Raw genomic sequence first — 20,590 nt, forward strand, 5'->3', positions numbered from 1 at the left:
GTAGGTTTGAAATATTTTAAGTGGCAATGAAAAATAATTTATGTAAAATCTCAAAAAAAAATTAAAACTGGATTCCAAGGGAAGAAATGTTATGGGATTTAACGATTTCATAGGAATCACACAAAAGAAAATCAGAGATTTTACTTTCCATCCTCATTGATAAGTCCTTCACTTAGTTAGTGAAAGCTAGAGCAAAATTGATTGTTCACCGTCAATTCATAGTAGGTATTGAATTGTGGGTTTCACTTAGTACGTAGTGACATGAAGCTAAGATCATAAACATAGAAATTGTGTAACCATAAACCCCAGTGGTAATTTCTGAGAGTCTCAAGGGTTACGTTTATGAAGCGAATGAGATGGAGAAAAGTAGTGTAGATGGTGTAAAGAAAAACCAAAGTACCTCTGCTGTTAAAATAAGGACCAAGCAGAAAACACTTATCTCATGTGAGAGGAGAGTTAGGTAGCTCATGATTAGAATAAATATGAAAGCCTAATTGGGAAGACAAGGTTTGTATGTACCAAGTCAGTAAGGCTATTATTCAGAATCAGGTGAGGCTTTGGACACATACAGCAGCATGCTTCTAGGGACACTTAACTAATGAATGATTTTTCACACAAATAGCCACACAAAAATAAGAGATAAAAGAAATATCGTACAAATAAAAATAAAAAAAATAAAAAATAAAAAAATGTTTTTAGAGTTTTTGATTTCAAAAAAAATAAAAAAAATGAGACACACAAAAGAAATTTTGGAACCGAACCAGAGCGTTCGGTCTATTTCGGCTAAAAAAAATTTGGAAATGAACCCGAGCGTTCGGTCGATTTCGGTTGCAAAGAAAAATAAGTTTGAAAAAAAAGAACGTTGAAAATAAGAAAGATGAATTTGAGAAAATGATACAAAAGATTTACAACCAAAGAAACTACCTTTGAGTGATAAGCGAAGATCAGATGATAGGACCGAACCCGAGCGTTCGGTTCATTTCGGCACACAAGTGACCCGAACCCGAACGTTCGGTACATTTCGCATCCGAATTTTAATTTTGTGAAGTAGTCTTTGGTACTGACTCCGATTCCATCATACCAAGCCCTTGTAGAATTTTATTGAAAGATGCTTCAGGAAGAGCTTTGGTGAAGATGTCAGCCAGTTGATCAGTGGTTCAAACAAAGTGAATTTCGACGTTCCCATCTTCCACATGATCCTTAATAAAGTGATACCTCAGTGCTATATGCTTTATCTTGGAATGTTGCACTGGGTTATGACAGATCGTAATTGCACTTTCTGAATCGCAATATAGTGGGATCTTTTTCATATTGAGTCCATAGTCCCGAAGCTGGCTTTGGATCCAAATTACTTGAGATGTACAGGAGGCAGCTGCGATGCACTCTGCTTCGGCTGTAGACAGAGAAACACATGTCTGTTTCTTTGATTGCCAGCTAACCAACTTCCCGTCTAGGAATTGGCAGCCTCCAGTGGTGCTTTTCCTGTCTAAACCACATCCTCCAAGGTCTGCATCTGAGTAGGCTTGAACGAAGAAACATGAGTTTGATGGATACCATAAACCGAGAGAGGTAGTTCGTTTCAGATACCGGAGTATATTTTTCACTGCAAGCATATGTGGTTCACGAGGATTCGCCTGAAACCTAGCACAGTAACACACAGAAAACATTATATCAGGCCTGCTAGCAGTGAGGTACATTAAAGAACCAATCATCTGTTGGTATAGTGTAATATCGACTGCGATTTTTCCAAGGATGGTGTGAGCTTGGTGGCGAACGTCATTGGAACTTTAACCTTTGAGTCTCCCATCATGCCGAATTTAGCAAGAAGAGTCTTGGTGTATGCTTCCTGGTTGATAAAGATGCCTTCGGGTCCCTGTCTAATATTTAAACCAAGAAAAAAGTTAATCGGAGCCATTGAGCTCATTTCAAATTTAGTCTCCATCAGCTTTCTGAATTCAGCTGTTAAGCTAGGATTCGTTGAGCCAAAGATGATATCATCGACATAGATTTGAACAATCATAAGGTGGTTACCTTCCTTCTTACGAAAGAAGGTTGGGTCAACCAAACCTTGTTTAAATTTTGACATCTTTAAAAACTTGGTTAGCGTTTCATACCATGCCCTTGGTGCTTGTTTCAGACCATAAATTGCTTTGTCCGGAATGTAACAGTGATTTGGGTACTTTTCATTGACAAAACCAGGAGGTTGCTCCACGTAAACCGTTTCTTCAGGTTCTCTATTCAGAAAGGCACATTTCACGTCCATTTGGTAGACCTCGAAGTTCTTGTGTGCAGCATAGGCCAGAAATATTTGAACAGATTCCAGCCTGGATACCGGAGCAAAAGTTTCATCATAATCAATTCCTTCTTCCTGGCAGTATCCTTTCACCACGAGACGAGCTTTGTTTCGAATCACATTGCCTTCCTTGTCCATTTTATTTCTGAATACCCATTTGAGACCAACAACTAAGGCATCTTTAGGAGTTGGAATGAGGCGCCATACCTTGTTTCTTTCGAACTCGTTGAGTTCATCTTGCATTGCTTGAACCCAGTCAGAATGATTAAGAGCAGTATTTATTGTCTTCGGTTCAACTTTTGATACAAAAGAATTATACATGCAGAACTCTACTTTGGAGAATAGAGATGTTTGCTTTGCCTTCAGTTGAGATCGGGTCAGGACCTTTTTAGAGACATTACCCACTATCTGAGATACAGGATGATCTCTGGTCCATTTAACAAGAAGAGGGTAATTTGGATCATAGGATGGATCCAACTCAGCATTGACCATTTCTTCCAATTCAGGTTGACTATCGTCGTCATAGAACATATCGGAGTTCTCCTCCTCGACTGATGAGCTTTTAGGTGTAGCTAGACTTTCTGGTGCTACAGGACTTTCGGGTGTTGTGGAGCTTTCAGGTGCTGAAGGTCTTTCGGGTGCTGTTGAGCTTTCGGGTGAAACTGGAATAGAATTCTCCCCCTCAAGTTGTGAGCTCGGTTGTTTTGAAGAAGGTGGATTCTCCCCCTCAACTGAAGCGCCTTGCTGAGGAGGTTCGTTTGGAACTTGTTCTCCTTCACCCATTCGTTTGGCGGCATCTTCGACAATTTGCTTCAGATGGTCGACTTTGTTGTCTGCTGCCTTGGCTTTCGAGAGAGTAGCTTTCTCAGGTTCATCGAATAGTTCCACAAACTGATCGAACAGATTAGCAATCGAGGCCGTGACTTGACCTGTTTGAGTGAAAATCTCTCTAATTGTTTCTTCAGTATCTTTTAGCTTTTTGATGTAGTTATCATCGAAAGTCACATAATATGTTTCTTCGATCTTCCTAGAGCGCTTATTTAAGACCCGGTAAGCTTTTGAAGTAAGAGAATATCCTAGAAAAATTCTTTCATCAGCTTTAACGTCAAACTTGTTACGATGTTCTTTGGAGTTGAAGACGAAGCATCGTGAGCCGAACACATGGAAGAATTTTACGTTCGACTTCCTGTTATTGATGATCTCATAAGGAGTAAGAGAGAAGCGCTTGTTGAGATACGACCTGTTCTATGTGAAACATGCTACAGCAATAGCATCAGCCCAGAAATATAATGGAAGAGAAGCGAAACTTAGCATCGTTCGGGCCGCCTCACACAAGGATCGGTTTCATCTTTCGATAATTCCGTTCTGTTGAGGCGTGTAGGGGGCTGAGAAGTTGTGACTGGTTCCTTTTTTTGCCAAAATGTCTTCAAAGTCTTTATTCTTGAATTCTAGTCCGTTGTCGCTTCTGATGTTGCGAACGACTTTTCTCATTTGCACTTCAACCTACTTAATAAACATCTTTAGCTTAGGAGTAGCCTCAGATTTGTGCTTCAGAAAGAACACTCATGTAAAACGTGAGAAATCATCAACAATAACAAGAATATACTTGCTACCGCCAATGCTTTCAATTGATGATGGACCACACAAGTCAATGTGAAGCAACTCAAGTGTGACTTTGACGACTTTGCTTCCCCATTTCACATGCAGCGCACAAATGTTCTCGATCAAACTTGAGCAATGGGAGACCCCGAACATGACCTCCTGTGACAAGCTTGTTGATGTCTTTGAAGTTGAGATGTGAGAGTTTTCGGTGCCACAACCAGCTTTCTTCAGAATGAGCTTTGGATAAAAGACATATAGCTGGATTTCCTTTGATTGGTTTGAGATTGAGAGGAAACATTTCGCCTTTGCGTTCTGATTTGAGAATCACCCTTTTTGATTTCTTCTCTATGATTTTTGAACCTTCATCGTCAAATGAAACCTTGAGACCGGTACCTCCCACCAGTTGAGACACACTGATGAGATTATGCTGTAGCCCTTCAACATACGCCACCTTTCTTATTGTGAAGTCTCCATTGGTTATCATCCCATAACCCTTTATCATTCCAAAAGAGTTGTTGCCGAACTTGACATTCCCACCATTCTGAAGAGATCGAAACTCTCTTAGCTCTTCCTTCCTCCCTGTCATATGAAGTGAGCAACCACTGTCAATGTACCATTCTTTGTCGAACTGCTCGTCACTTATAACCTGCAAAAATTAAGTAGATTTAGGAACCCAAAGTTTCTTGGGTCCACGTGAGCCTTTCACAGGAACAGGAATAGTAAGAGAAACATCAACAAGATATGTTCTTTTTATTAATGTTGTTTCATCTTTTCTTTTAATGGTAAACACTTTGATTTTGTTAGGGTTAGCAACAGTTGATTTGGTTTCAGGTTTTGGTGTTTGGGCCTTAGACTGCTTTCGGTCTTCCTGGACAGAGGAAATCTTCGATTTTCCTTTCAGGTTTGTTGACGATTTAGAGTTTTGTACAGGAACAGAATTGGGTTTAGAAGAGAATTGAGAACGAGAAGAATTAGAATGAGAATTTCTTCTGACTTGTGGTTCTAAATGACCCTTTTGTTTATGGTCATTAGAGGGACCGAACCTGGACGTTCGGTAGCTATTGCTTTCGGGACCGAACATGTCCTTTCGGTTCTGTTCCTCATGTGGCCTGAAAGCCTTTTCTTTTGACATTGAATCTTTATCATGATAGGAGAAATGGGCGTTTTGAGATCGCCAAAACTGCTTTAGCTCTGAGAGATTCTTTTTGTATCTCAGATTCCTTTGCTGCTTTTGATTTTTCACTTGTTTCGGCTGTTTGTGGATGTTAGCCTTTTGTTTCAGCTTCTTGTCAGTCGGTTCACTTTTCACAGATGATGTTTCACTTGTGGAGGTGACTTCTTCTACAGGTATTTCTTTTGTGCCACTTGTGCTTGGTACGTCAAAGTTGTCAGGCTTGTTCAGCGGCTCTGGTACATATCTTCCTTTTGTTTTCCAGGACGTTTGCTCTGACAAACCAACTGTTTCGTCGGCATTATCTATAGGTGCTGACCAGAAGAACTCATCACAACCATCTGCGTTATCTTCGTTCACTATGGCAGTGAGTTCAGCTGTTTGATGCTCGGTTACTCCTGTGACCTTATACACCTGATTTGGTGTTGTTCTCACCTTTTGGTACACAACAGCCTTTTCTTCAAGAATCGGGGACTTATTTTGGGACAAACGAGCGAACTCCACAGAGTTTTCAGAAATAAGATTTTTGTGGTTTTCGGGTTCGCTCTTGACAAACTCAGAACAGTCGACTACATCCTCTACAGAAATTTCACTCATATCATCATCCTCATTAAGTTCAGATGTGTTTTCAACATCAATTTTATTTTCTGAACTTAAATTAGCATTCAATGAGTCGAATTTTTGTATGGTTTCGGTCCTTAGTTTCAGTTTATCGTTTTCATCCAAAAGATTTTTCAGCATGTCCTTATGGTCTTTGGACTTTAAAAAAGATTCTATTTTGTCCAGACCATACATGTAAGTGGGATTCACATCATCAGACGATACAACACTTTCACAGTGGTATGCCTCAGCATCGATTTCATCCTCCTTAAACTCAAGGAAGGGTAAAATCATGCGATGTATTTTCTGCCCTATTTCACAATTCAGATGCAGTTGAGTAATGCTAGCATAAAGTCTTTTAGCAATCAAACAAAAAACATTTCTTTGTTTTAAAAGTTTTAAATTGTCTCTTTGTAAATAAATGTTTTCATCCTTAGACTTAATCAGCTCTGACTCCTTCTTCTCAATCCACATCCTTCGCTCCTCACTCTTGGATGACACCCTGCTTATTTGGTTAGTTAGGTTAGAATTGGTGACCCGTGTTTGAGTTAAACAACTATCCAGATTTGAGATTCTTGAATTTAAATTATTTAATTCCTTTTCATATGATTTCTGTAGAACTTTGAACGAGATAAAAATAGATTGTACCTTCTTGATCAATTCGTCAAGTTCATTGATCTGCACACTGAGAGGTTTTGCTGTGAAGCATAAGTCCTCTCGCTCCTTGGTGTCCTCATTTCCACCATCTGTATTGTATCCCCTCATGTGAGATACGTCAGGAACCATCAAACACTTTCCGCCGCTTTCACCACCTCTTTCCACATACGCCTTTCCATGCGAAGGCTTTCTCACCTCATCATCTTCTGAGTCAGTTGACCACACCTGCACGCCACCGAACTCGTCATCCTCTGCCGAACATTGTACAATAAGAGCATTCATAGAAGAGTTAGTAGCAGCTTTCTTCCTCTTGATCTCTTCCAGCTTTTTCATCAAGACAGCCTCTTCATCTTTCTCCTCATCCTTCTTTGCCATTTTCTTCAGAACACAATCTTTGGCATAATGGTTATTTCCTCCACAGTAGTAACAGTTGACACCAGAATCTCCTTCAACCTTCGCCTCTTTCTTTGGTTCCTCAGTCTTCGGCTCCTCCCTTACCTTTTCTGAACTATAGCTTCCCTGCCAATTTCGGTTTTTATTGGTAGGAAACCTCTTCTTCATGAACCTTTTTGGATTGGACACCATCATAGCATAATCTTCTGAGGTAAGATCGTAGTCCTCCAAGTTTAGATCTTCATCTTCTACTATATTTTTGCTTTTGGACAGGAGGGCCAAGGACCCCAAACTTGAGACCACATTCTTCTCTTGCATCACAATCTTTTCTTGGGATTTTAGAATCCCCACCAGTTTAGCCAATGAATATGACTTGAACTGCTCATGAGCTTTAACTGTGGACACAACAGCTCTCCATTCAGATGGTAAGCCATTCAAAAAGGTGACCTTCTGTTCAATCAGCTTCCTTTCGATATCATGTTTGATCATTTTTCTAAGAAGATGATTGAAGCGATCAAACGTCTGTGTGACGGTCTCATCAGAATTTTGCTTGAATTCTCCAAACTCAGACAAAAGCAATGTCTGAATAGAGTGCTCCAAATCTTCATCTGTGGAATACAGCTCTCGCAACCTATCCCAGATTTCTTTATCGGTACTGCAGGAACTCACCAACCTAAACGTGTCAGATTGAAGAGCGAATCGAATCAGTCTCAATGCTTTGATGTTGCACTGAAACTTCTCCTTTTCGTCTTGAGCAACGTCTTTTACATCTTTTAACAGATCATTATATTCTTTCTGAGTTTTAATGATCTTGGATGTTCCTGAGTGAGCAAATGGTCCAGACACAATGGCTTCCCAAATAAGATACCCATTATCTTCAGATCCGATGACATAGTCTTCAAAATGATGAGCCCAAACTTCGTAATCCTGGGTGTATAGAATAGGAATCTTCGTCATTGATCCAATACTGTTTGAGATGTTGATAGGATTAGATTGAGAATCGTCCATGCTTGATTGTTTAACCTGTTTGAAAGATCAGACTTGTAATATGCAGTATTAGGGCAAACGAATAAATAATGAGATACGTCAATTATGGAGTGACGGCTCAATAAATATCAGTTAATGCAGAATAACCCTAATCACTTCTTTCATAGAAGAGATGTGTATGAATTATACAGCCTCCTGCTCTGATACCAATTGATGAGTTTATAAAACTCTTTGATCGATTAGATCTTTATAACAGGCAAACATATAAAGTAAAAACAGTGAGATAAAAACACAAGTATGGATTTGAATGAGTCGAATGATTAAAACCAATCCTCAGCAGAGCTCGATGAAGAACTTCCGTTGTAGAGGATTCTAGGGTTACAAAAGATAAGAACGTAAACGCTATTAAATCTCTATCAAATCTTTTCTAATCTCTTGATAAAGAATGCATGCAAGCATCTATATATAATAACCCTACAAATAACTCACGGATGGACAGGCCCATACCGGAGACAAAATTGGACTATCTAACGAGCCCAAAGACGTAACACTAAACTGGACCTAACATAGGGTATGATAGTGTTCCTCCACCTTTCAATCATAACTACACATCCATCCCCATGACACAGAAAGAAATTGATAGGGAGGCACATCTTCAATATGGAAAACGAGCTGGATTTGTGTCAGGAGGAGTTATTAATATTGAAGATACTAATGTTGCTACTTCTTGTGCAGGAAAAGTAACAGAGGATGAGAACAAGGAGAGTTCTTCTGAACAAACAAACGACCCCTTGAACTCTGAATCTGTTGCTTCTAATCAACCTGCCGTTGGTAAATACAGGCCACCATTTCAAGCTAAACAAAGTGCATGTTGCAACTGTGCGTGTGGGAAAAGCAAGAGACAAGGCAAGGATACGCCATCAGGGGCAGGAAGAAATAACTTCACAATGACGAAAAAGACATGTTTTCACTGTGGAACACCTGGACACATTGCCAGACATTGTCCAAATCGCGCATATGTTCCCTACTACGCACAAGAATGGCAGAATGCGCCAAAAGGGAGATACTCCAAAAGAAACCCCTTAAGGTCACGTTCAGACAATAGTGACTGGAATGCCAAGAAGGCTAAGAATTCAACTCCCAAGGCCAAGAATCAAACTCCAATGGACAAGAATCAAACTCCCAAGAACAAGAAGGGAATGTTGGCCCAGAAGTCTAGTTCAAGAGATGCTCCTGTGAAGCCAAGACTTGTTAGGTCAAATTCATCTAGGCAGACGGCTTCAAGTTCCAAAGCAAGTGCCGAGGCACCCATCGGATCGAACAAGAAATGGGTTAAACCCAAATAAAGATGGGTACCAAAGGTGAAAACTCCCAAATATCCTAATGCTTCTAACGTTTCTACATCTTCTATTTGTGATAAGCAGGATATGTCATGGGAGAGAGTATCGTGCGTTAATGACAAAGGTCGACCCAGTTTCAAAATGGACTGGGTTCTGAAGACCAACTGATCCCGCTCTGTGCTGGAGCAGCTATAGAGGCATATCATCAGACTTCGGTTTGTTGGTAGTGATTACTCCTAGCATATGATTGGGGACATCTCTCAACTGTACAACATTCAGACCTTTGTTGAGAGTATGTGTCCTTTTGCGGGAAAGGAAGAAAGGAAGAGATCACAAATGGGGTTAGTGCTTAATGATATGAAGAGTTTTCGGATCTGTTCTGAGATTATGATTGCTGTTCTCAGACCTTCTGAATGCAGATTCAATCGGTGAATTACGGTTTGCGTTTTCTTCTCTATACTACGGAGTTTTAATTTCTTAAGCTGATTCGCATTAAAGACTAATTTTTGTTTTAGCATAGTTTAAATTTGCGCATTTACTTTTGTTTCTCTCCTATGCACAAATTTAGGGGGAGAAATGAAAACAAATAAAAAATTAGAAAATTTTAAAAAATCCAAAAACATTAGAAAATCAGAAAATCCAAATATGGCGTTAATCGAATGTGCTTGCAGGAGATGTTTTGGGAAATAAAATTAGCAAGTGATAACGGGCAATCTGAATCGGAGTAACGTACCTAAGTTGAATCGTCTACGCTCTGTTTTCGATGCGCTGGTAGGCACGAAAGATTTTAAATGGACTTGACTAGGGAGAGTTGAACCTAATGAATTTAAGGACTTGACAAACTTTGACCTAGTTAGATCCGTTTAACCTGGTTTCACGACGCTCGGATAGGTTGAGCAGGGAGATATACATGGGAATCTAGCAGTCACATTAAATAACCCGTATCTAGAACTGTGGATTCACTTTTCCTCGATGTGCGGATTATGTCCTTAATTCCGGTTGGATGGGGCGACTGGTAAATTCCGATAAATTAGGTCTGTAGAAAATCGTTTTCTTTCTTTCTGTCTGTTAGTCATATGTTGTCTCCTTTGCGTGACCTCCAATCCGACCTGGTACAAAACATATGCAACTCTATTTCTCTGCATGTTATATATATGAAATTCCGCTTATCTGTTAGCCATATGTTGTCTCCTTTGCGTGACTTCCAATCCAACCTGGTACACAGCATATGCAACCTTCTACTTCTCAATCCCTCTGAAACAATAAGTAGTAGCAATCTGAATCTGTCCTCTCTATGAATGATTGTCTGATCACCCGGTGTAAGAAGTACTCTGGAAGTTCTTGATGGCTGGGGCATATCAGGAAGCGGGAAACATGTTCTAGTACACTTAAAATTGAACACATACAAATTGTCTGTAGATCTCGCTGCTCGATTTAGGTGGACAACAATATTCCTGGTTGTAGTCAGTTAAATGGTCATAAGAAAAATTTATTTAAGAATTAGGGCCAATCATGATAATAAAGTTACAATTAGATATATGCATGTATCATGTCATCGGTAAATAGTCCAAAATTGTCACAAATTTTTCGTGTTTAAGTGGACCACAATACTGGCGATCGATCAGACGAAGATGTGAAGATAAGGGTACCGACAAGTGGAATAAGGCTGTCCAACAACTTTGATCCCAAATCACTCTTAAAGTTAGATATCATTTTATTTTTGTTAAGTTTGTTCATAGTGTTCTTCTAATTTAAATATTAGGGGAGAAAAAAAAATTCAGAAAATTAAAAATTAAAAAAATAGTGTTATTTCTGTTTTATTTCTTTTTCAGAAAATGTGAAAAATCCAAAAATATTTTTGTTTTTGTTTTAATTTGTGTGCTAAGTTTTTTTTAGTTTTGTTTTGTCTTGAAAAGTGATTTCAGGTGAAGATGAAACTCATGGAGTTTGTGTTGAAGATTTCTGAGCCAAAGGCTTCGTCCGTGAGCATCGAAGAATTCTCATTCGAAGGAGCAAGAAATGAAGATTATTCTTTCAAATTCAATCTTTCAACCCTAGAAGCAAGGTGAAGCTGAAATTGAAGATTATGTGACGGATTGCATTGAAGCCTCTCTAATCAGTCTGCTGCTATCCTTAAACCTGTTGAAACGATCCAAAAGATTATTTCTCTCTGATGTTCTCTCTGAAGATTCTCAAGCTGAAAGCGCCATCTTTAAAGAATTAGTACAAGAAGCCTCCTCACCCAATGTGCGTTTAGAGTCAAATCTTGAAGAAAAGTTCAAGTGCTCAAGATGAAGTCATTCATTGAAGATTCATGCTGAAGCCAAGCTCTTGATGAAGATTAACAAGAAAATCCAACTACTTTTTAGGGGGAGCTTGTTGGGTTAATTAAGAAAAGAAATCTATAAACCAAGGGGGAGATTGTTCGGTCAAAATATGGTTTATACTTTGCTTTTCTGGGCAATTATATTTTTTTGTAATATTTTATGAGCTTACAGTCTAGTTTACGGTCAGCTGGGGTTTACGGTCAGTGTTTACGGCCGTAAACAGGTTTACGGCTGTAAACCCATTTACGGACCAAGTTCAGTTAGCCCATACTCCCAAGTATAAATATAGGTGTTAGGGTGAGATCCCCATTTTCACGGCCAGAAAAGACCGATTTTGTTTATGCTTTATAAAAATCAGAGTACTTCTTTTAGTAAAAATGTTGCGGAATTTGTTCCCAGAGAAACATGATAAATACGTTATTAAAACATTTTCGAAGAAACATAAGCATAAACAGAACTTACAATTATCTACACTAGTGATCTACATCTCTTTAAATCTCTCAGTGTAATGTCACTTCATATCGTCACCTGTGATATAAATAAACTGAGTGGGTCAGGTTGGGAAACCTGGTGAGTACAAAGGGTTTTCAACCCAAAATAATATAATTATTATGTTTAATCATCAATTAGTTAACCCAATTACCCATCCCCATTATCTTCTTTATTCTTAAGGATCTACCCTAAGAATCAGCTATTTCTTGTTCATTCATTCCTAAGGAGTATCCTAAGGAATAGGTATGAATTCCATCGTTGTAAATGACACATCTGTCAAGAAAAATCTGCTAGTTCTGTCACTAGGGGGCCACTACCAAAATTATGACATTCTCTATGGGGCGCATCTGCCGAAATAGTCCTTTAGGCGCATCTGCCGGGGCTATGAGGTTCTCTATTAGGCGCTTCTGCCGGTAGAGTCCTTTAGGCGCTTCTGCCGGGTTTTATTGACAATATCGTTTTCAAGAGTCCACTCGCAATACATATCAATGGGTTTTTAGAATACACTAGTGAACACGTCGTTCACAACACCTACAGGTTGCGAGCCTGCTAGTGTTCCACTGGACTGTCTAGAATAGTCCGTGGTTGTCATCCATACTCTGCTGAATGACGGGGCCATCATTTGGGAAAAAGGCTTCTCACATCGTCCACCTCTCACCCTCACCTCACGGTCTATTTTACCTCTCAACTCATCATCCAACTCATATTTCATCTATTACATCTACCCATGTCTTACCCCAACATTTTCGTAGATATAAAATATATATACAGTTTAAATCTTTTAAAACATGTATAAAATCGTTCACCGAGCATAGACAGCAAGTAAACAGACAATATGCACACATAGAACGTAGTAAATACTTCATATCTATGTGTAAGTTGAAGGGGACCATGCACTCACCTAAAAGGTGATGACTCAGCACTCGGACAGCGCTTCGATACTCTCAAAACAATTTCCTTCGATAAAACCTAGTACGAATACCACTAGGGTTTAGTCTAACGATAACCGCGACAAATTAATTAGTCTGACTATTATTATTATTATTATTATTATTATTATTATTATTATATAAGCATTAATAACATTCAATATAACTCATAATAATAGCCCAAATAGTTATTTTAAGGACCTAATAACATTCCTATAATTATTTGAAAGCTATATTAAAAATTGCGTAAGCGTAGCACACTTACAGCGAATTTTATCGAAAACCGGAACTTAATTGGAGCAGCATTTCGAAACCGAAAGGCTCTTTTTCTTGGGACTCCGGGAGCCTCGGGGCTTCCATCGGGAGCTAGGGATTTTATCTAGGGCTTAAGGGTGGTTGGGGAGCTAGAGAGAGAAAGTATTTTAGAGAGAGAATGAGAATTGGTGTGAAAATGTTGGAGACCCTCGCCCCCTTTTACACCCAGTGAGGCCTCGGATTACGCTGGGTGTAGTCCTTGGCTACGCTGGGTGTTCTTCGGATAAGGCGCCACCTGGACCCAGCTGTCTCGCATTTCATCGGAAGAGATAAGAACCAAAGTACGTTGGGCGTACTCGGCCTCGGACGCGGGGCGTAGATGCGAACCGAGGCGACGTGGACCTTCTGAAGCCAAGCGATTCCGAACGCAGGGCGTTGTCTTCTTGTACGCGCTGCATAGCGAGTCAGCTGTCATCCATCCGAAGCGAGTCGTGGGCAACAAGGAACGGCCTAGATCATGCCACGTCATCATTTTTGCATCAGACTTCGCAAATTTCACTCTCGACTTCTAAAAATCATAACTTTCGCATACGAGCTCTGTTTTTGACGTTCTTTATATCCACGCGAAGGTGGGAACGTACTCTACAACTTTGGTTTAGACTCCATCGGCAAATTTTTAGCTCAATTTTAAATTTTATATTATTAACAAGCCGGGACAGGATTGGTCCGTTAAATTCTTATAACTTCTTTATCTGACGTCCGTTTTCGCCCATCTTTTTCTCGCTACACTACTCTTAACGAGATCTTCGATTCTCGTTTAGGTCGTGTCGGCTAAAACTGCTCGATCTAATATTCGAATTTCGGGCTGTACACTACTAATCCGAAACTTCGAAAAATCATAACTTCTTCATACGAAGTCAGATTTGGGCGCTCTTTTTATCGATGTTCTTAGTTTAACATATTCTACGAATTTTGTTTAGATCGCTAAGGCTAAATCTCTCTCTATCGTAAATTCACTATTTACGCTTCCCGGTATCGTGCCGGTTCCGTCGCGAAACTTCGACAGGTCATAACTTCTTCGTTATAACTCGGATTTTGGCGTTCTTTATATGTACGGAAACCCTGTTACATATACTACAACTTGGTTCAAGTTATTTATTCTAAATAATCTTTTGTCGAAAATTCGTTTTCGACCCCTATTGCCTCTAAATTGACTAGCCCGGATCTGCGGGCGTTACAATTATCTCCCCCTTAGGATGATTACGTCCCGGAATCATCAATGAAACAAGGCTCGTATAATGACTCCATACATCATCTATTCATCCTAAGTCATAACTTTGATGTTTCTTCGAACGAGTATCTAACTCTTAGACTCCTTGACTACTGGCGGTGCTCGATCTTGCATCCGCTCTCTATCTCACGTTAGACTCTGAATGATGACCTTCAAGTCTTAATGTCAATCCTCAGTTGATACGAACTTAAGATAAGTTCTCTTTATTATTACAATGGAACGATGTATTACATTCTAATGATCTATCATCGTGTGATGCATTGATTGGACTCAGGTCGTTTAGAGTCAAATTCTGGAACCGTCTATACCTTCCTTCATGTTCTAATCACATCTTAAAAGGTAGCATTTCTAGCAACCGTCGCGATACTTCTACTGATCGCTTTCATTAATTCTTATGGCTTAAGTCGGTGCTACATCAAACTTGGTTCTTTGAACCACGTTACATACTTATCGTAGTCGGACTCAATTCGATATGACCACTTGGGTCGGAATATCAACAATATTTTTAGTCTTTACCGAAACGATGGTAACGACATACTTGAATAAAACGATATCAGTTACTAGCTTCTTGGTAACCTTGTGACCTTCCCTGATCCAAGCGTGAGTCCTGTGCTTCCGGTAGTATATGCATCTACTACCTTTCACACCTACTCATACTCGTCCCAAGTATTGTCTCGTAGTTTTCCAAGTCACCACACAAGAAAATCACATAACAGCTTAACACATCAAATATCACAACGAAGGTTTTTTATTATTCCTTGAAACTATTACATAGGTGTTCAAGTTCACCCTAGACTATGCCTCTAACAGGCTACATCATACGATTCTATGGCTACTTCATAACTCGATCCTTGGATGTCAAGCCGTCACTCCTGAATCCTCGCATTATCATCTGCTTCATCAAGGATCATTTGAAATGCTCTCGTCTTTGGCTTTGGCGGCATATATGGCTTTGTAGCCCCCTCTCTCTTTGGGCAATCTTGCTTGAAGTGCCCTTCCTCATTACATTCGTAACACACCCTTTTATTGAATTTAGACTCATTGGCATAATGCCCATGCTACCCACACTTGAAACAAGTTACTTCCTCACCGCATTTTCCAGAGTGTTTCTTTTTGCACTTCTCGCACCATCTTTCTTCACTCCCTCTTCCTCTAAACTTCCTGGTACTGGATTTGCTTCTCTCATCGGGCTTCGCAAACCCCTCAAACTTCCTCTTTTCGCCAACCTCGGTCTTGTTGGCAGCTCTTCCCATGATCATCTCCTCAACCGACTTGGCAGCCTAGATAGCTGCCTCCAAAGTAGGTGCCTGACGCACTGGCACTGCATATTCCCATGGAAGTCCTTTTGCGTACTTGTCAATTTTCGTCAACTCATCCGGAACAAGACGTAAGGCGAACTCCATCTTCTCTGTGAAGTTGTTGGTGTATTCATCAACAGACATGCTTCCTTTCTTTAAGGTAAGGAATTGGTTTTCTAGCTCGAGCAGATTTTGGGCTGATCAGTACCTACATTTGAATTGCACCAGAAATTCTGCCCATGTCAGTTGCAGGGGCTCATTGGGGCTCAGCGTCTTTCCCAAGGTATTCCACCATCGTACAGCGCCTCCTCGAAACTGACGCACTGCAAATGTGGTCTGTTGTTTTCCCTTGCAACCTCACGTCATGAAAGCTAATTCCATCTCCGAGATCCAATCCATGACCCCGATCGGATCCTCCTTTCCAGTGAAAATCGATGGCTTGCAAGTTAGAAAATCCTTGTACTTGCATCCATTCCTCTCGACTTCGTCATCTTGGTTGTTTTGTCGAACTATTAGCGGGTTGACTTGACCAACAATCCCACTGTAGTTTCCTTCCTCAGTCTGCCCTTCGTTCAACTCGGGCTGTTCGATATGAATAGTCGCTTCCTCTCGATTTTGCTGGAGCAAATTTCTGGTTTCCTCCATTTGACGATCCAACATCGCTTGGATCATCGCTTGCACTCCGGCCATCGTTTTTGGCTCAACAGTGGCTACCACAACCGGTATTTGCTCAATCGCTGGGGTTTGATCTCGCTTCCCATTTGCATTCATGTTTCCGCTACGGGTTCTTGCCATCTTGATCTATACACCGAATAAGGTGAATCTAGACCTTTACTTAGGATTGACGTTTAAATCATCCTTATCACTCCGAAACGTTTATATGCTAGTTCTAATATCGTAGTTAAACGCTTAGAATCCTAAACACATAAGGTTTCCAGATCCGGTCGGCAACAGACCATAGATCCGAACAAATAACAGCATATCAGGCACAAGCATTTAGCACATAAAAGCACTTTAGGCACAATTCCTAAAATAATCTAGTGCTCACACCTCACAATCATCGCTTAGCATTCTAACTTTAAGTCTAGAAATCCTACAAATTCCTAGTTCGCTTAAACTAATGCTCTGATACCAACTGTGACATCCCCATTTTCACGGCCAGAAAAGACTGATTTTGTTTATGCTTTATAAAAATCAGAGTACTTCTTTTAGTAAAAATATTGCGGAATTTGTTCCCAGAGAAACATGATAAATACGTTATTAAAACATTTTCGAAGAAACGTATTTATTTCATTTTTAAAACGTTTGGGATGCCATCGTTAATATAGAAACATAAGCATAAACAGAACTTACAATTATTTACACTAGTGATCTACATCTCTTTAAATCTCTCAGTGTAATGTCACTTCATATCGTCACCTGTGATATAAATAAACTGAGTGGGTCAGGTTGGGAAACCTAGTGAGTACCTAGGGTTTTCAACCCACAATAATATAATTATTATGTTTAATCATCAAACAGTTAACCCAATTACCCATCCCCATTATCTTCTTTATTCTTAAGGATCTACCCTAAGAATCAGCTATTTCTTGTTCATTCATTCCTAAGGAGTATCCTAAGGAATAGGTATGAATTCCATCGTTGTAAATGACACATCTGTCAAGAAAAATCTGCTAGTTCTGTCACTAGGGGGCCACTACCAAAATTATGACATTCTCTATGGGGCGCATCTGCCGAAATAGTCCTTTAGGCGCATCTGCCGGGGCTATGAGGTTCTCTATTAGGCGCTTCTGCCAGTAGAGTCCTTTAGGCGCTTCTGCCGGGTTTTATTGACAATATCGTTTTCAAGAGTCCACTCGCAATACATATCAATGGGTTTTTAGAATACACTAGTGAACACGTCGTTCACAACACCTACAGGTTGCGAGCCTGCTAGTGTTCCACTGGACTGTCTAGAATAGTCCGTGGTTGTCATCCATACTCTGCTGAATGACGGGGCCATCATTTGGGAAAAAGGCTTCTCACATCGTCCACCTCTCACCCTCACCTCACGGTCTATTTTACCTCTCAACTCATCATCCAACTCATATTTCATCTATTACATCTACCCATGTCTTACCCCAACATTTTCGTAGATATAAAATATATATACAGTTTAAATCTTTTAAAACATGTATAAAATCGTTCACCGAGCATAGACAACAAGTAAACAGACAATATGCACACATAGAACGTAGTAAATACTTCATATCTATGTGTAAGTTGAAGGGGACCATGCACTCACCTAAAAGGTGATGACTCAGCACTCGGACAGCGCTTCGATACTCTCAAAACAATTTCCTTCGATAAAACCTAGTACGAATACCACTAGGGTTTAGTCTAACGATAACCGCGACAAATTAATTAGTCTGACTATTATTATTATCATTATATAAGCGTTAATAACACTCAATATAACTCATAATAATAGCCCAAATAATTATTTTAAGGTCCTAATAACATTCCTATAACTGTTTGAAAGCTATATTAAAAATTGCGTAAGCGTAGCACACTTACAATGAATTTTATCGAAAACCGGAACTTAATTGGAGCAGCGTTTCGAAACCGAAAGGCTCTTTTTCTCGGGACTCCGGGAGCCTCGGGGCTTCCCTCGGGAGCTAGGGATTTTATCTAGGGCTTAGGGGTGGTTAGGGAGCTAGAGAGAGAAAGTATTTTAGAGAGAGAAGGAGAATTGGTGTGAAAATGTTGGAGACCCTCGCCCCTTTTTATACCCAGCGAGGCCTCGGATTACGTTGGGCGTAGTCCTTGGCTACGCTGGGCGTTCTTCGGATAAGGCGCCACCTGGACCCAGCTGTCTCGCATTTCATCGGAAGAGATAAGAACCGAAGTACGCTGGGCGTACCCGACCTTGGACGCGGGGCGTAGATGCGAACCGAGGCGACGTGGACCTTCCGTACCCAAGCGATTCCGAACGCGGGGCGTTCTCTTCTTGTACGCGCTGCATAGCGAGCCAGCTATCATCCATCCGAAGCGAGTCGTGGGCAACAAGGAACGGCCTAGATCATGCCACGTCATCATTTTTGCATCAGACTTCGCAAATTTCACTCTCTACTTCTAAAAATCATAACTTTCGCATACGAGCTCTGTTTTTGACGTTCTTTATATCCACGCGAAGGTGGGAACGTACTCTACAACTTTCGTTTAGACTCCGTCGGCAAATTTTGGCTCGATTTGAAATTTTATATTATTAACAGGCCGGGACAGGATTGGTCCATTAAATTACGCTACTCTTAACGAGATATTCGATTCTCGTTTAGGTCGTGTCGGCTAAAAACCGCTCGATCTAATATTCGAATTTCGGGCTGTACACTGCTAATCCGAAACTTCGAAAAATCATAACTTCTTCATACAAAGTCAGATTTGGGCGCTCTTTTTATTGATGTTCTTAGTTTAACATATTCTATGAATTTTGTTTCGATTGCTAAGGCTAAATCTTTCTCTATCGTAAATTCACTATTTACGCTTCCCGGTGCCGTGTCGGTTCCGTCGCGAAACTTTGACGGGTCATAACTTCTTCGTTATAACTCGGATTTCGGCGTTCTTTATATGTACGGAAACCTTGTGACATATACTAAAACTTGGTTCAAGTTATTTATTCTAAATAATCCTTTGTCGAAAATTCGTTTTCGGCCCCTACTGCCTCTAAATTGACTAGCCCGGATTTGCGGGCGTTACAGGCACCACCCGACATCAGATCGTAATCCGGGAACACATAACATAAATACGGGCTGACATTGGTGCCTTCGACCCGTTCAGACAGGAGGGAAACTCACCTCGTAAAGTGTAACATATGGTTTTCCAGGTATATTAATATAAGCATTTATTTTAAGGATTTTGGGTGGACTCGACGAGTTGGTGCCTCAACTTGTCGAGTCGGATCGCGTCTTGGTGATTAATGAATGGACTCGACGAGTTGGGTATCTGACTCGCCGAGTTAGCGCTGTTGAGGGAAACCCTAATTGCTTGGGTTTGTGGCCTATTTAAAGGCTCTTATGGCCTCCATTTGTGGCCACCCTTTCCCTTAAGAGACCATAATTGATCCAGAGAGCTTAGAGAGAGAGAGAGAGAGAGAGAGAGAGAGAGAGAGAGAGAAAGAGAGCTAATTTCTTCATTTTTGTGCATTATTGCAAGGAAGAAGGAGAGGGTTCAAGCTTAGATGTCTTGAGGGGCTCAGATCTTTCCCTATTTCTTTCAAGGCTGCTGTGGAGGTATGAATCTTCACCCATTTTCGTATGATTAGTAGATCTCTTGAAGTTAGGCTTTCTTTACCCTCTTTTAAGTTGAGTTATGAAAAATGTGAAGTCCCTTTGAGGCCTAGACATCAGATCTGGACCTTGAGAGGTCCAGGGAGTCCCAAGAACCAAAATTTATGCAGTCTCATAAGAATATTGATCCTAAGATACCATTATGAGGGCTATTTTATCAAATAAAGCTAGATGAGTGATGCATGGACATAAAGGTTGAACCTTTACATGATTAATGAGCCATGAGGGCATAGATCTGAAGTTTGGGAAAGTATCCTGCACTAGATCGACTGAATGTAAAAGTGTCTGAATAGACTCTCCAAGTCGAGCCGCTGACTCGGCGAGTAGCCCAGGGTTTTGTCCCGATGAACTGAGTCAGATGGTGACCCGTCGTGTTAGGGGTTAGCTCGTCGAGTTGGAGCTTGTTGGGGTTGCCATGAATCGACTGGACTCAACGAGTCTCCCGAGTGCACTCGACGAGTCTGGTCAAAGTTGGACCGTTGACTTGAGTTGACTTCTGTTGACCTTAGGGTTTGGTAAAAGTAAGTGAAAGAGGTCAGGGAAGGGTAGAATGGTCTTCTACCCCCTTTTCAGAGATAAGAGTAGAATATTAATTAGAAATATTAACTTGTGATAGGCGAAGGCTAGACC

The sequence above is a fragment of the Lactuca serriola genome, chromosome 1, assembly GCF_051521515.1.
Source record: "Lactuca serriola cultivar US96UC23 chromosome 1, Lser_US96UC23_V15, whole genome shotgun sequence".
NCBI lineage: Eukaryota > Viridiplantae > Streptophyta > Magnoliopsida > Asterales > Asteraceae > Lactuca > Lactuca serriola.